The sequence below is a fragment of the Mastomys coucha genome, unplaced genomic scaffold (assembly GCF_008632895.1).
Source record: "Mastomys coucha isolate ucsf_1 unplaced genomic scaffold, UCSF_Mcou_1 pScaffold7, whole genome shotgun sequence".
Taxonomy (NCBI): Eukaryota; Metazoa; Chordata; class Mammalia; order Rodentia; family Muridae; genus Mastomys; species Mastomys coucha.
In genome coordinates, this window is record NW_022196913.1 from 80358001 (window position 1) to 80374664 (window position 16664).

The 16664-nt window shown below is 38.0% G+C and overlaps 1 protein-coding gene across 2 annotated transcripts in view; it reads left to right on the forward strand.

Moving 5' to 3' along the window:
• Positions 1-16664, forward strand: part of Oxr1 (oxidation resistance 1) — a 415574-nt gene that overhangs the window by 70352 nt on the left and 328558 nt on the right. The gene's annotated exons all lie outside the window — the stretch shown is intronic.

A 16664-nucleotide genomic window follows, 5' to 3' on the forward strand; every position in this document is an offset into this window, starting at 1 on the left:
GGTGCGGTGGGGGGCTGAAACCTGCCTCAGGCGTTGGCATTCGAGAAAAGGGGAACACAATGACTTCTATCTTGGTATTTTCTTCCAATTACTGTTACTTCTCTGGTTCTTACAGAGAGATCTGTAGTTTGGATTTCATCTTTCCTTTTCACAATGAATGTCCATTCTTCTGTTTCCTCAGAAACTGGTTTAGATGAGTATCTGGGGTTGTTGCCTCATTTCACACGTTTAGCTGTCCACACTGATAAACTTAACAACAGGTGGACGCACAAAAGCACAAACAAGCACCAAATAGATTAAATAGAAGAAACCATCTCGAGCAAACCCGTGAGACACGGAAGCACAAACCATCCTGAACAGTGACTTTGAACAACTATTTAGAGAAATGTATACTGCCTGCCCTCACCGCAGTGAGTAGAACCCATCAACACCATCTCAGTACCAAAATAACTATTATGACCTATTTGAAAGAGAACATTTCCTTTTCTGTCAGTCATCAACAGCCGCTCCAACCACAGGCTCTATGATGGCAGCTGCTCCAATCACAGGCTTTCTCCTGACAACGGCTCCAATCACAGGCTTTCTCCTGGCAGCTGCTCCAATCACAGGCTTTCTCCTGACAACGGCTCCAATCACAGGCTTTCTCCTGACAGCTGCTAATCACTGCAACAGGAACATTAGGGCCATGCTGAAAGGGGTTGTTGCCTCATTGCACTGTTCTGCCTTCCTTCTAAATAAGCACAGCATTCAGTTTTACACCACGGAAGAGTTACTCTTTTCTCTAGTGTTAAAGTGATGAAACTGAGACAGGGAGCTTAAAGCCTGAAGTATTAGATGGAAGGAAGTGCTAACAATAAACTTAGAAATTTGATAAGCACTTTGGACATTGTGGTGTATAAATATAATAAAATATAAATTAAAATGAGGCCAAATAAATACTAGTTTTATTATTTAATGTGTAAAAATGTCCTTTGCATTGATACATTTCTTTTCCCAATATCAACTTTACAAAACAGTTTTCTAAGATGATAAAAATATTTTATACACTATACTCAAAAGTAGAGAAGACGTAAGAATCATCATTCATTCAAACTTTTTCAAAAACCTGATTTCTTTAAACCCTTTCGCTATGGCCCAGATGTTCCTGCTGCAGTCAACCGATAGCCTATGATTGGAGGAGCTGACGGGAGAAATTCTGCGATTGGAGCAGCTGTCAGGATCTAGCCTGCGATTGGAACAGTTGGCAGGAGCTAGCCTGTGATTGGTGCAGATGTCAGAAGGTCGTGCAGCTGTCAGGAGGCAGTCTGTGATTGGAGCAGATGGCAGGAGGTAGCCTGAGATTGGAGCATCTATCAGCAGATAGCCTGTGATTGGAGCAGTTGTCAGGTGCTAGCCTATGATTAGAGCAGCTGTCAATGACAGACAAGAAAGGAAGTATTCTGATTCAGAGAGGTCATAATAGTGACCTGTCAAGAAACTCACTGAAGTTTTCTGCTCTTTGACACAGCACAGGTGTGCATAATAAGGAGCTTTAAAACTGTTACCTGAGATACCAGACATCCTATTTTTATTTTTTTGATACATTTTCAACCCTTCAGAGTTTATTTTTGATATATTTTAAAACCTATAAGTGTTCATAAATAAAGAAAGAATTGAAGTTGTTCCCTTCTGAACTTTCTTGCAGTCTTCCCTCTGTTGAGCTAAGCCCTCTCTGATCATACCTGAGCACCTCAAGAGATTTATTTTTATTCACAACATTCATTTTTTTCATGTTTAGATATGTCCCTTTAATACTTTGTTTTTTTCTTTTTTTTCTTTAATAAGACCTAAATCATGTAGCGACGGCACTGCTTTCCTTTCCTCTACTATCATTTTGACACATATACCTCTTCCAGTCCTTTGAACATGTGTTGAATAAATGAACGCAAAGGCACCAAGAATCCCAAGAAAAGCATGAGTTGACTTTCTGCTGCCTGCTGCAGTGTGAGCATCGTAAACCTGTCCTCTTAAGCCTTCTGTATTAGTTGACATTTATAGGTATTTGCAAAGCTTTTGTAGCAAATCTTGTAAGTCCCAAAGCCACACTAGGCAAAGTAGCATCATTCTTAACGCACAGATCAGCAAATAGAAACGGAAGGTATTGAGTAAACCCCCAACTTAGACATCTTTTTTTGACTTAAGAGAGTAGAAAATGTTGTAATGGCTGCTAGTACTCTTCCTCTTTTTATATATTTCATTTACAGGGGGTTGCCTGTCCATATTTTCCATGCCATTTCTCTATATAGTTTATTTTGTTTTACAATCGTCACTACTAATTAAATTAATTCTTTGAAGTAAGACTGCTTTATAACAAGTTAATATTCTAGTATGCCATGAAAAACACATCAAACAGGTGTTTGTTATAAATTTAGGTTAATGATTCTTGAAAAGATTGAGGAATAAAAGAAGGTATTTAAGATAGTATAGTACTTTTTAAATAAAAAAATAAAGCAATTTCCTCATTAGACAATTTCCCTAGACTCACACCTATTAACAAGTAAAATTAACATAAAACTAAACATTCTAGAGTATAAGAGGGAGCAGTAAGTAATATACTCCACTTCTCTAGAGGAACTTGAGTTTAGCAGAAGACAAAAGCTTCAGAAATGTATGTATTCTCACTACACAGACCAACATACACACATACATGCACACACACACATACACACATATATATGTACATATACAAACACACACACACACAGCCTCCTTCAAATTCCATGGCCTGTTTTTATTGTTATTCCATGCATATTTGTACATATATATCATTCTTAAATATAATCTGCTTAGTTCATATAATGTTACTTTTGTGTATGATTTCAAAACTGATGATTTGTTGCTGAACAAGTTTTACTTTGAACAAGACTCTTTTTCTCTTCCTGTCTGCCTGCCTGCCTGCCTGCCTGCCTGCCTGTCTGTCTGTCTGTCTTGCTTTTCTGGATCTGAATCTTTTATGTAGATACCTGTGTTGAAAACAAAGAAATATCAATAATTTCAAAGAATTAGTTTGACTCACATATAAAATAAATAAATCAACAAATATTGAATTTCCTTTGCTTTTGTATGTGATCTGAAATATCTACAAGTAATTATATTCTACATAAGTATTACTGCATTTTTTTTTTTTGCTATCCTTATTTTCATTTTAGGAAATGACTTTTCCCCATCCCCATAGCCAAAAATGTCAGACTGCTATAGACAGATTACTATAGCTTGTGGAGTTAAATAATATAGTATCTGTTAGTAGCAATGCTTCTCTTTCCCAGATAGGTAAACCATAATATGAAGTATAATATGTACAATATGTAATGGGACTAAAACTTCTTAGAGTTTTAAATTATTGACACTTAAGCTGGACTTTATAAATTTTTTAATCAAGGAGAGAGGGAGATTTCTGGAAGCAGGAACACAATGATCTTTCTGTCTCTTCTGAAACATATGGGTGTGGAGTTGATTAGTTTATTCAGAGAGAAACCAGGCTTGTGCTGAAGGGATTTACAAGGCCGGAGGGGTGGAGGCATTTCAGATGAAGGCTGGCGAATCAATCTGGGCTGTGCAGTGCCAGACCTTGAAGCAATCTTTGGGCTTGGGGGTAGGACTCCATCTCTTAATAGGGTGCTTTACATTCCTAAACACATTGTTTGCCAGAAGTTTTCCTCTTTCCTCCAAAGTTAATCCTGAATGTTGGAATGCATATGTTCTGAGAGTACAGAAAGATTCATTTAATGTGTCTAAGTATTTTTTCCACTTGAAATATATTTTTTAAAATTCAATCTGTTGCTTTGTTTCTTACTGTTTTTAATTAAGCTGATTTTTGGCAGTCTTTTTGACTGGCTCATCCACACGGGATTGAATCTTTAGTGACTCATCAAAGTGTATTGTAAAATCTGAAAGCACTGGCTGGTTTAGACAGATTGTACTCTTTGAAATGCTTGATATTTTAGTGCTGCTCTTGAGTCTGGTAATGTGCACCTGGAAGACGTGAGTTTGGAGCTGAGGATTAGTTTGATTTCTGACTTGTTCCAAAGTGCAGAGTGTGGTGCCCAGCCTTCTGTGGAAGATGGAGCTCATTTCACTGAAGAGTGGGCATTTAATGTGAGTGGAGAGGATCCATATGACAGACAGAGGTCAAGAGGATCCAGAACATGGTATTTAAGTGATGGGGTGTCATGGGGGCTTCTAAACAGGGAATTTGAATATATCTGCATCTTGCTGAAATTGTTTTTGAATATTATTTGTAGTGTTAAAGGCCAGGTTTGCACAGCAAATGTGATGAATTCCAGCTGATGATACATGTATGCAGCAGAAAACACTGGTGCTCAGATTCTCGTCAGACAACAGTGATCCTCACTAAGTGCTAAAAGTTTGCATTTGCACAAAAAAGTTGTTTAAAGAAATTCCATTTTACTTTAAGTGTTGGTTCATTGAGAAGTTTTATATGGTTCAGTATTAATGAACATGAAAAAAAATGCCTAAGTCTAAAAATCAGCAGACTTGACCTTGTGCAGAGATAGACGACTTCATTGTTTTCATGATATACATGGTGGAAGGGAAAACAAAACAAAACAAACAAACAAACAAACAAAAAACGAGAGCAAAATCCAGCCACTCTTAGTGAGTGAAGCATATGCACGTGGGAAAGAGTGATTGATTCATCACTAGAGCGAAGGTCAAGTTAGAAATTATCATCTCCAGGGAGGAACATCTACAAGGACACAGCAGGTTCTGACCAAAGGCAATGAGTTCCTTGGTGGAATCCTGGCAGGTAGGTTGGAGATGGGAGTAGAAGATCAGGAAACACCCGTGGGTGCTGAAAGGGGAAAGAAGTGGGTCTACAGCGCTCCTTTGATGACTTTGTCCTGGGAACAAAGGAGAGCAATGGCATCAGTTTAAGTCCTAGCTAAGGCAAGCAGAGACTGCGGAGTTAGGGTCACAGAGAGGAAAGAACCAATAAGATGTGGAACTGAAAGATGTAGGCAGTAGATGGAGAAACAGGGTCAGAGCATATGGGTTCAATGGGCAGCTAGAACATTGTCTTTTTAGTTCATACAAACATAAAATGAAGTTATCTCAAAAATTTAACAGTTTATTACACAATCAGTCATCTAGATGATGGAACATAGAGCAAACAGGTTTTGGAGTGATCTCTGTTTTCCCTAGTAATATGTTTTAAAATTGCTCCAAGGTCATTGGCAATTATTTCTTTGAATATGAAAAAGACTTCTTAAGTTGGGAGGTGGGAGCTATTTCTGAAGAGCATGCTTGAGATGCTGATCATCTCAATGAATGGGGTCTCAGGAATAAATGCTTTAGACCAGTTATTGACATATCCATTTGAATACTAATAATGTCCATAAAATGACTTCAGTAGAGCCATGATGACAGCTGCTCTGTAGAGAGAAGACACATGAAGCTTTGCATTAGCTTGTCTGTTACCATCTGTGCTGATCTGAAGTTTCAATGTGGGAAATTTTCAACCTGTGCCAAGATAGTAGTTTCAGGGAAGATATCAGTGGGTATAAAAACAGCTTGGAAGGTTCTTGAGCATTTGTAGAGGTTATATCCATGCTGACCTTAGTCGCTTAGGTGTTAGGGAGGGATACATTTCTGTATCCCGATAAAAATCTTTTGATTACTGAAATTGCTAGAATGTCATGACCCAACTTTGCAAACAAAAAGATACTAATTTTCATATTATACTACTAGCCTATATTCTCAATAGAATCAAGAGGCAAAATGGTGTTGAAAAGCAACTTATGCCCTGGAGTTAACATAACTTATAGTTGATAAACAGATTTAAGTAAGGATAAAATAGCTTAAAAATACAAGTAGTTTCAGCTAGAGATGTAACTGAGTTTGTAGAGTGCTTGCCTAGCATAGATGTATCCCTGGGCAAACTCACACCAACACCACATAAAACCAGGCATTGTGTATACATGCCTGCAAATGCAAGACTCAGAAGTGGTAGCAAAAAGTTTACCTCTGCAGAATTTCAAGGTAAGTGTAGCTATGTAGCAAGTTTCCGGCTAACCTATGCTACATGAGACACAATCTCAAAAGAACAAACAAACAAATATGCATACATTTAAAAAGAAGTCCCAAATGTTTAAACATGACCCCAAAATAAAAGAATAAAAAATAAAAGTTTATAGTTGTAAAGAAAAGACAATTCTTGTAGAAAGTATCTTGAAGAATTTTTCTTTTTCTTTTTTTTTTTTTTGTTTAAAGATTTGCTTATTTATTATATATCAGTACACTGTAGCTGTCTTCAGACACACCAGAAGAGGACATCTGATCTCATTACATATGATTGTGAGCCATCATGCGGTTGCTGGGATTTGAACTCAGGACCTCTGGAAGAGCAGTTAGTGCTCTTAACCGCTGAGCCATCTCTCCAGCGGGAAGAAGTTTTCATTGCTGTTACTAGTACTTATAAAAGTCCTGGACAGATTTTTTTTTTAATTCATGAAAGAGAATTTGATATTGGCTGCCTCATAATAAAAGTTCCAAAAAAAAAAAAAAAACGATAATAGGAAAAAAAAGATAATGGCAGTGATAATGAGATAATGATGTAGCAATTTATTCTTGTAGCTGTAGAAATTCATTCTTAGTTTTCAGCTTTGACTGGTATGGTACTAGACTTTAGGTTCGCTGTAGAATCACCATATGGGTTCCTGGGTAGGATGGACTGCTCCATTCTGCAGCTGGGTACTGGGTGACCGGTACTTCGTGGTCTCCAGCTGAGACTCCACTCCTCAGGCCTACATCTGCAGGCAGAGATGGGAATGTCTCCCAGCAGGGGTCACTTAAAAGGGAGGCCTGCTTGTGTCTATTGTTGAGAGGAATTAAAACTGGATTCTAGGACTGTTTCCCATGAGAATGAAATGACCAGGGTTCCTGACAGACTTATTCTTCCTCTGGGTTCCTCTGTGGTCAAGATTTGTTATCTTATAGCTAAGATTGGCTTGAGGTACTTTTCAGGATGATTTTCAGATATTCTGGAGCATTTTTTTTTCACAGTGTAGCCTGTGTGCCCTGTGGGTCCATAGGCTGGCAAAACTCTTCTGACTTTGAGAGATCAGCCTGTGCCCTATTTTTGGTTATTATCTTCCTCATAAGTACTCTATATGTTATGAAATGATGGATTTCAGGCTATTCCTTTCTTCAAGCAACAGTTTTGCACTGCAGCAGTTGTATCTCTGCTGACTACAACTATGGGTCAGAATGACTCAACCTCTCATTTTGCAAACAAGAAGCCACCTTCTGTCTAGTATAACATGGATGATAAGTTTGTCCTACAGGTATGAAAGGACAATCTATTAACTGGTGGTAAACTGAGATGCTATGGACATGTGGTCATGAGCTTTTCAAACACATCAGACTACCCAAGGCTATAACCTCCTCACCCAGATGAAAAATGAGAGACATCTAAAACAACACAAAGAAGTACTGCTGACCTGCCATCCAACATGCTGTGCATACATCATATAACGGACATGTGACAAATGCTTGACTATCCTGATGTATTGTGCCTATTGCTTAGTGTGACCCAGTTGAGTTGCAGAGTCTTTACCTGTTCCTACATCTATCTCTCCTCTCCTTTTCCTGAGCCTGCTCTACCCTGAACCACCACTACCTTGAAGTGGCTGCGTTCTGTTTGACTACAACAGATCTCAAACTGTGTCTGTGGAAATGGCTTTCAACCACCCACAGTGACTCTCTGTGTCTGGGTCAGAACTCTGCCCCTGCCTTCAGTAAAACTTCTTTGAACTCTGCAGCCTCTTTATCCCTTCTGCAGCCCTTGTGTCAGTTGACTACAATGTTAAGTGAAATCAGGATTCCTTGGCAAATTTTAGTCAGTAAAACTTATGTAACTTGCAAATTCATTATTGTCCAGTAAATTAGATCATGTCTCTCTGTGTTTGAACACAGTACACTCTCAAGCCTCTCCCTAGAGTTATTAATACTGGGACAGCTCTGGATAGCCAAGAATTTAGATACAAAAGACACAAGCCATTTTCTTTCTAAACTGGAAGCTTACTGAGGAAAGAGCAAATAGCACACATTTTATTTGCTGAATTTGATACCAATTAATTCAAAAAGGAAAGAAGGATCGATACAAAGATTCACAAGGTCAATGAATCCTGTACACACCCCCTGGTATGTAAATAAATGAGAGTAGACAGAAATTGGCCTGCTGGATGATTGACAATAGTCAGTACTTGTGTGATTTGAAGGGATTTGTAATGAGCATTGCAAGCTAGCAAGTAGGCTTCATGAGAATAGAGAGGCTTGGATTTAAAATATGGATCCACAGAGTTAGTTTATGAGCAAACCAAGAAAAGGAGAGGCTGCTGGTGTCATGTGACAATAAAGATATCTGAATTATGTACATATCGAGAGTTTAATATTCCATGGTGATTTTCTTTTCTGACATCTGTTTTGAATCTTCAGTGTAAACATATTCTCTCCATACCGGTGCATTTTACTCACTTATGCCTGTTGTGTCTTGCAGTATTTAGAGTAGAATTTGAATGAATGCTTCCCCTCCTCACCAGTGCAGCATATCCCTTAGAGCAGAATGGATCATTGCTTTGAAGTTACTGTATTTGGTATCCCTTTGGGAGCCAAGAAAGCACTGTCATTCAGGACATACAGTTGGCACTTTTTAATGCAATGTTTATTTATATAGTTATCATATGTGTTTTTATGGCCCAAGCCCTTAAACATTGTGATTCCTTTTTCAAATAATATTTTATAGCTTTATTATCTCAAATATTGGATATATGCAACTTATTTATTCTGCATTAAGTGATTCAAACCAGCATTCTTAGCAACATTTAATTGATACGAAATACTCATAGGACTAGGTTTTGAAATGGGTTCTTTGGTTGGAATAAACTCCTTTCACCAGAGTTGCTTTGAATAATATGCAACTATACTGCAAAGTTATTGCAACTAGTTGAGCTTGTTAAAATATAGTGTTTCTTTCAACTACATTAGAAACATAAAATCTACTTTATAAATAATAGATGTTTAAATATTTTATTAAAACACTACCATAGTAATCCATTATTATGCTAAAGAGCCACTCATGATTTTAATTATTATATTAATGGCAGGGCCTTTTGTTAAGTTCACAGGCTATTTTCCTCAACATTATACTAAAACAATGATCAAAAAGCAATGATGTGTCTACACTTACAATCTCCAATCTACCTGGGCACTCAGGGATGTCATTTGACTTCAGATGTTTTTGAAGGTCTCATCTAACATGAAAATAAGTTATATTTTATGACAATGAAGAGACTAATAGTGGTTTTGAATTATGGTACATTTTGGCTGGAAGTTATGAATTTATGTACAAATTGAGAATAATATTTTTTCTAGTAGTGAATTCTAAGAAAACTTGTTCTTATGAATGCTCATAAAGACAGTGTTTTTGTGTTGGTGAATATTCTAATAAACCCAATAACTCATTTCATAGTTGTGGTCCTTGCTTATTATTTTCTCTAATTGTATCTTTCAGTGGAAACTCTGGGTAAAAATGCCCAGTATAATTCAGTAAAGGAAATTTGATTATGTATTAAAATAATGACATACAAACACATAGCTCTCTAAAGATAGAAAATATATCCAGAAGAATGTATAGCACTGGAAAATATCCTCTGTAAATTGTTCTTGGTAACTGAATTCTTAAGAAATGTCAAGCTAAGAAAGGTTGAGAAGAACTGTTGAGGTTGACACAAGAGAGAGTTTCTATATTCCTAACAATCTCCAGCTACATGTCTTAACAGTTAACCAAAGAAGGAATATAGTTGATAGTTTCTTTTGGAATGTACTCAGACAGTTTAGGGTATTGAACCTTCATGATTACTTATTATATGAGAGGTTCAAAATTGTCCTGGCAGTCATTTTCTGGCCAAAATTGTAACCCATAAGAATTAACCTCATTTCTGTCATACCATAGTGACTCATATACACTCATATAAATACAATGATATTCATTTCATGTTTAATTTTTTTCTATCTTATGGATGGTTTTATATTAGTGAGTTCTTTATGTTGATTATGTCTTATTTATCTTCCATTTTTCTTTATTAGTTTTAAGTTGGTGAGATAAGATGAAATGTAAATGTAGAAGGATTTGTTTAGATCACTTTCATTTCAGAATTTTAGCACACATTCCTTGGCTCCATTAAATCTGGGCCCTAGATGAGAAAGGACACCATGGCAACCAGAGGATGTAGCTAAGTCTCCTCATCTTATGGCAGACAGGAAGGAAGTAGAGTGAATCAGCAGCAGAAGAGGGCTAGGGCAATGCATAGCCTTGAAGGAGAAACTCTAAAGGACCAGTGTCCTCCAGCCATGTTCCCACATCCCATAGTCCCTCTACCTCCCAGTCACAGATTTAAACTTTTAATCCATGAGTGGATTAAGTCGAGCCCAATGATCTCATCTTCTACTGACCCCACCGAGCATATCTAGACACATGTTTTACTGACTTGGTGTTTCTTGATCCAGTCAACGGACACTCATGAATATTATATCACATGATCCACAGCACTTAATTTTAAGTGCTAAGTAATTGGGCACAATACATATTCGTTGGCCATTAACTGATCTAGGAAAAATGAACTTTAATATTATTATAAAGTATATGTATAAAAATTATGAGCTATTCAAAGGCCAATTCCTCTCTTCTACTGAATATTCACCCTTCTGTGAAGGGCACATTTATAATATATTCCAGGGTCAAGGTTACTGCGTTTTGAGTGTGGCAGCAGACTCTGATATTTTCTTTCAATCTCTGCTCCACCCTCCCCTGTGATAGTATGCATTTGAGTGTACAAATACCCAGAGAAAGTGCAGCATCTTCTCTTCTTTCTTTTGATTAACAGTGGCCAAATGACTAAGCTCTCTTTAAATCAAGTAGAAATGTTATATGTAAATGTTAGGGCACATAATCTCTTATTTTTTTTCTCTGTTCTGATGGCTGGAGTGCAGACACTCACTGGAGCTCAGCAGACAAAAAAAGGTCATGAAGAGGACACCTATGTTGAGATGCGAAGGAAAGATCCTTTACCCAGGGGAATTATTCTATTTTCTGTGAACTTCTGTGTTTCAAGTTCTTTTTATGTAAGAGACAAATAAACTGGCCTGCTAGTACACTAGGACATTGGATTTTTTTTAAACTTTTAACTATACTTTTTGGTGGTAATTTATGGGTATCTTTTTAGAAATTCTTTTCAAATCTCTGTAACTGAGCTAGAAGACTCCTGTTGTGTCTGTATGCATAGTGGTTTTTGTAGAAAATCTATTCCATTTTATAGTAATGACTTTTTGTATAAAGTATTACTTGGAAATAGGATCAGAGTCTTATTTAAGAGTCATTCATCTTTATTCCAGACCTATACCCATGCTGTTATTGGGTATTGTATATGCTCAATAAGTATTATTTGTTTGTTTGTTTGTTTGTTTGTTTTTTGAGACAGGGTTTCTCTGTGTAGCCCTGGCTGTCCTGGATGGCATGCACCACCACTGCCCAGCTTAATAAGTATTCTTTTTCTGTTATTGTGTTTATTTATATTTCAAATGTTAGATCCTTTCCCAGTTCCCACTCCACAAACACCCTATCCCCTCCCCCTTCACCTGACTCTATGATGAGGTTGCTCCATCACCTACCCACCCACTCCTGCCTCAGAGCCCTAGCATTCCCCTACAATGGGACATCCAGGCTCAACAGAACAAAGGGCTTCTCCTTCCATTGATGTCTGACAAGGCCATCCTCTGGTACATATGCAGCTGGAGCCATGGATACCTCCATATACACTCTGGTTGGTGGTTTAGTCCCTGGGAGCTGTGGTGGGGAAGACTGGTTGGTTTGGTTGATATTGTTGCTCTTCCTATGGGGTTGCAAACCCCTTCAGCTCCTTCATCCCTTCCCCTAACTCCTCCATTTGTGTCCCTGTGCCCAGTCCAATGTTTGGCTTCGAGTATCCACATCTGTTTTTGTCAGGATCTAGCAGAGCCTTTCAAGGGACAGCTATCCAGGCTCCTGTCAGCAAGTGCTATTGTCCTCAGCAATAGTGTCTGGGTTTGGTGTCTGCAGATGGGATGGATCCCTGTGGATGGCCTTTCCTTCAGTTTCTGCTCCACTCTTTGTCCTTGGATTCCCTTTTGACTGGAACAATTCTGGATTAATATTTTTGAGAAGGGCTGGTGGTCCCTCAGCTGGGGGCTGTGCCTCTCCACTGGGTATGCCTCTACAGTTTGTATCTCTCCTTTGTTGGATATTTCAGCTAATGTCATCCCTGTTGGGTCCTGGGAACCTCTTGGGTCCCTGACATCTGGGACTTACTAGTGGCTACTCCCAGTTCCCCATCCCCCACTGCTACACACCTCCTTTCAAATTCCTGACCCCTGTACTTCTCTCTCTGCATCTGAACCTGCCCCTGCTTATCCTCTTTCTCCTCTTTCCCTCCCAGACCCTTTCCTCCCTCCACCTCCTGAAACTGTCTTCCCACTTCTGAGTAGGACTGAAGCATTCACACTTTGGTCTTCCTTCTTGGGTTTCATATGGTCTGTGAGTTGAATTTTAGGTATTCCAAGCTTTTTTGGCTAATATCCACTTATCATTGAGTACATACCATGTGTGTTCTTTTGTGGCTGGGTTACCTCACTCAGGGTAATGATTTTTAGTTCCATCCATTTGCCTGCAAATTTCATGAAGTCATTGTTTTTAATAACTGAGTAGTACTCGACTGTGTAAGTGTACCGCATTTTCTGTGTCCATTCTTCTTTTACTTGATTGACTAGAATCACATCAAGATATTTTATACTATTTGTGACTATTGTGAAGGGTGTCATTTCCCTGATCTCTTCTCAGCCTGTTTAACATTTGAGTAGAGGAAAGTTACTGCTTTGTTTGACTTAATTTTATATCCAGCCGCTTTGCTGAAGTTGTTTATCAGGTTTAGGGGTTTTCTCATGGATTATTTTTTGTGAGGGTGTAGGGGAGGTCGCTTATGTATACTATCATATCATCCACAAACAGTGGTATCTTGACTTCCTTCTTTGATGTCCTAATTGCTCTGGCTAGAATTTCATTTTCTATATTGAATAGATAGGGGGAGAGTGGACAATTTGTCTTGTCCCTTATTTTATTGGTTTTGCTTCAAGTTTCTCTCTATTCAGTTTGGTGCTGGCTATTGGTTTGCTATCTATTGCTTTCTTAAGTTTAGGTATGGGCCTTGAATTCCTGATCTCTCCAACTTTTAACATGAAGGAGTGTTGTACTATTTTCAAAGGCTTTTTCAGCATCTAATAAGATGATCATGTAGGTTCTTTAATTTGAGTTTGTTTATATAGTAGATTACATTGTTGTATTTCCATATATTAAGCTATCCCTGTACCCCTGCATCCCTGGGATGAAGCCTACTTGATCATGGTGAATGATCATTTTGATGTGTTACTAGATTCAGTTTGCGAGAATTTTATTGAGTACTTTTGCATCACCATTCATAAGGGAAATTGGTCTGAAGTTCTTTTTCTTTGTTGGGTCTTTGTGTGTTTTAGGTATCAGTATAACTGTGGCTTCATAGAATGCATTGGGTAGTGTTCCTTCTGTTTTTATGCAATAATTTGAGAAGTATTGGTATTAGGCCTTCTTTGAAGGTCTGGTAGAATTCTGCACTAAAACTGTCTGGCCCTGTGACTTTTTTGTTGGGAGACTTTTAACGGCTGTTTCTATTTCTTTAAGAGTTATGGGACTATTGAGAAAGTCTAACTGGTCCTGATTTAACTTTGGTAGCTGGTATCTGTCTAGAAAGTCACCTCTTTCATCTAGATTTTTCAGTTTTGTTGAGTATAGACTTTTGTGGTAGGATCTAATAATTTTTCTCATTTCTTCAGTTTCTGTTGTTATGTCTCTCTTTTCATTTCTGATTGTGTTAATTTGCATAATGTCTCTGTGCCCTCTTGTTAGTCTGGCTAGTTTAGTCTGGCTAAGAGTTTATCTTGTTGATTTTCTTAAAGAACCAGATCCTGGTTTTGTTGATTCTTTTGTATAGTTCTCTTCATTTCTACTTGTTTGATTTCAGCCCTGAGTTTGATTAATTCCTGCTGTCTACTCCTCCTGGGTGTATTTGCTCTTTTACTTCTAGAGCTTTTAGGTGTGCTGTCAAGCTGCTAGTGTTTGCTCTCTCAAGTTTCTTTTTGGAGGTACTCAGAGCTATGAGTTTTCCTCTTAACACTGCTTTCATTGTGTCCCATAAGTTTGGGTATGTTGTGCCTTCATTTGCATTAAATTGTAGAAAGTCTTTACTTTTTTTTTTTATTTCTTCCCTGATCAAGTTATTATTGAGCAGAGAGCTGTTCAGCTTCCATGTGTATGTGGGCTTTCTGGTTTTTTTTTTTTGTTATTGAAGACCAGCCTTTGTCCATGGTGATCTGAGAGGATACATGAGATTATTTCAATATTGTTGTATTGGTTGAGGCCTGTTTTTTGACAAATTATATGGTCAGTTTTTGAAAAGGTACTGTGAGGTGCTAAGGAGAATGTATATTCTTTTGTTTTAGGGTGACATGTTCTGTAGATATCTGTTAAATCCATTTGGTTCATAACTTCTGTTTGTTTCATTGTGTCTCTGTTTAGTTTCTGTTTCCATGATCTGTCTATTGGTGAGAGTGGCTGTTGAAGTTTCCTGCTATTACTGTGTGAGATTCAATGTTTGCTTTGAGCTTCAGTTATGTTTCTTTTACAAATGTGAGTGCCCTTGCATTTGGGGCATAAGTGTTCAGAATTGAGAGTTCATCTTGGTGGATTTTTCCTTTCATGACTTTGTAGTGTCCTTTGCCATGTTTTTCAATACCTTTTGGTTGAAAGTCTATTTTACTGAATACTAAAATTACTACTCCAGCTTGTTTCTTGGGACCATGTGCTTGGAAATTTTTTCCAGCCTCTTTCTTTGAGGTAGTGCCTGTCTTTGTCACTAAGGTGTGTTTCCTACATGCAACAAAATGCTGAGTCCTGTTTACTCTATGTATCTAGTCTGTTAATCTATGTCTTTTTATTGGGGAATTGAGTCCATTGATGTTGAGAGATATTAAGGACCAATAATTGTGCTTCCTGTTATTTTTGTTGTTTGAGGTGGAATTGTGTTTGTTTGGTTCTCTTCATTTGGGTTTATTTTGAGAAGATTAATTTATTGCTTTATCTTGGGTGTTTTTTTTTCCCCTTCTTGTGTTGTAGTTTTCCTTCTATTTTCTGCTCTAGGCCTTGTTTAGTGGAAAGAAGTTGATTTAAATTTTGTTTTGTCATGGAATATCTTGGTTTCTTCATCCATGATAATTGAGAGTTTTGCTCAATATAGTAGCCAGGGCCAGTATTTCCAGTCTCTTAGGGTCTGTATGACATCTCTCAATGATTTTCTGGCTTTTAGAGTCTGTCTTGAGAAGTCAGACCTTTATATGTTACTTGACTTTTCCCCCTTACAGCTGTTAGTATTCTTTCTTTGTTCTATGCATTTGGTGTTTTGATTAATATATGATGGGAGGAATTTTTTTTTTCTGGGCCATCTGTTTGCTGTTCTGTAAGCTTCTTGTACGTTTATGGGCATCTCTTTCTTTAAGTTAGGGACATTTTCTTCTACAATTTTGTTGAAGATGTTTACTGGCCCTTTGAGTTGGAAGTCTTTTGCTCTCTTCTATACCTAGGTTGTATATCTATTCTTAGGTTTGGTCTTTTCATTGTGTCTTGGATTTCTCGAATGTATTGAGCTAGGAGCTTTTTGCTTTTTGTATTTTCTTTGACTGTTACATCAGTTTCTTCTATGGTTTCATCTCTACCCCCATGAGATTCTCTCTTGTATTCTGTTGGTGATGCTTGCATCTGTGACTCCTAATCTTTTTTGTAGATTTTCATCTCCAGGATTGTCTCCCTTTGTGTTTTCTTTAATGTTTCTATTTCTCTCATTACATACTGAACGATTTTGTTCAATTCCTTCAGCTGTTTGATTTTTTTCTTTGTATTTCTTTGAGATTTATGTGTTTCCTTTTTAAGGGCTTCTACTTGTCTATCTGTATTCTCCTGTATTTCTTGGGGTATCCAGGGCTTGATATGGAGCGATAACTGGGTTCTTATGTTGTCTAGTAGTATTTATTGGTTTCTTATGATCTTGTGCTTACCTTTTGTTGTTTAGTTATCTCTAGTGCTAACTAGCCTTGCTGTCTCTGACTGGAGCCTGTCTTTTCTGTGAGCCTGGTTGTGTCACTCCTTGGAGTTCAGTTGCCTCTGTTGGCCTGTGATTCTGGGAACCTGTGATTCTGAGATCTTGGGTGTGGCAGAGCTCCTGCGAGTCAAGCTGCCTCTGGGATCCTAAGATCCTGGTGCATCTGAGTTCCTGGGATTTAGGCTTCCTCTCATGATGTAGGAGTGGGTGGGGAGGTGGAGCCCTGAGTCAGCTCTGGGCACAAGTGAAAACAGGAAGCAGTGTTTGCATCTGGCTGGGTGGAGGTTCCTGGGGTCCCTGGGTCCTGGGGGATCCGTCTCAGTTACACTGGGTGTTGGGGCAGAATTTGTGGCCTCACCTGAGATACTGGTGTATCAGAGCTCCTGGGAATCA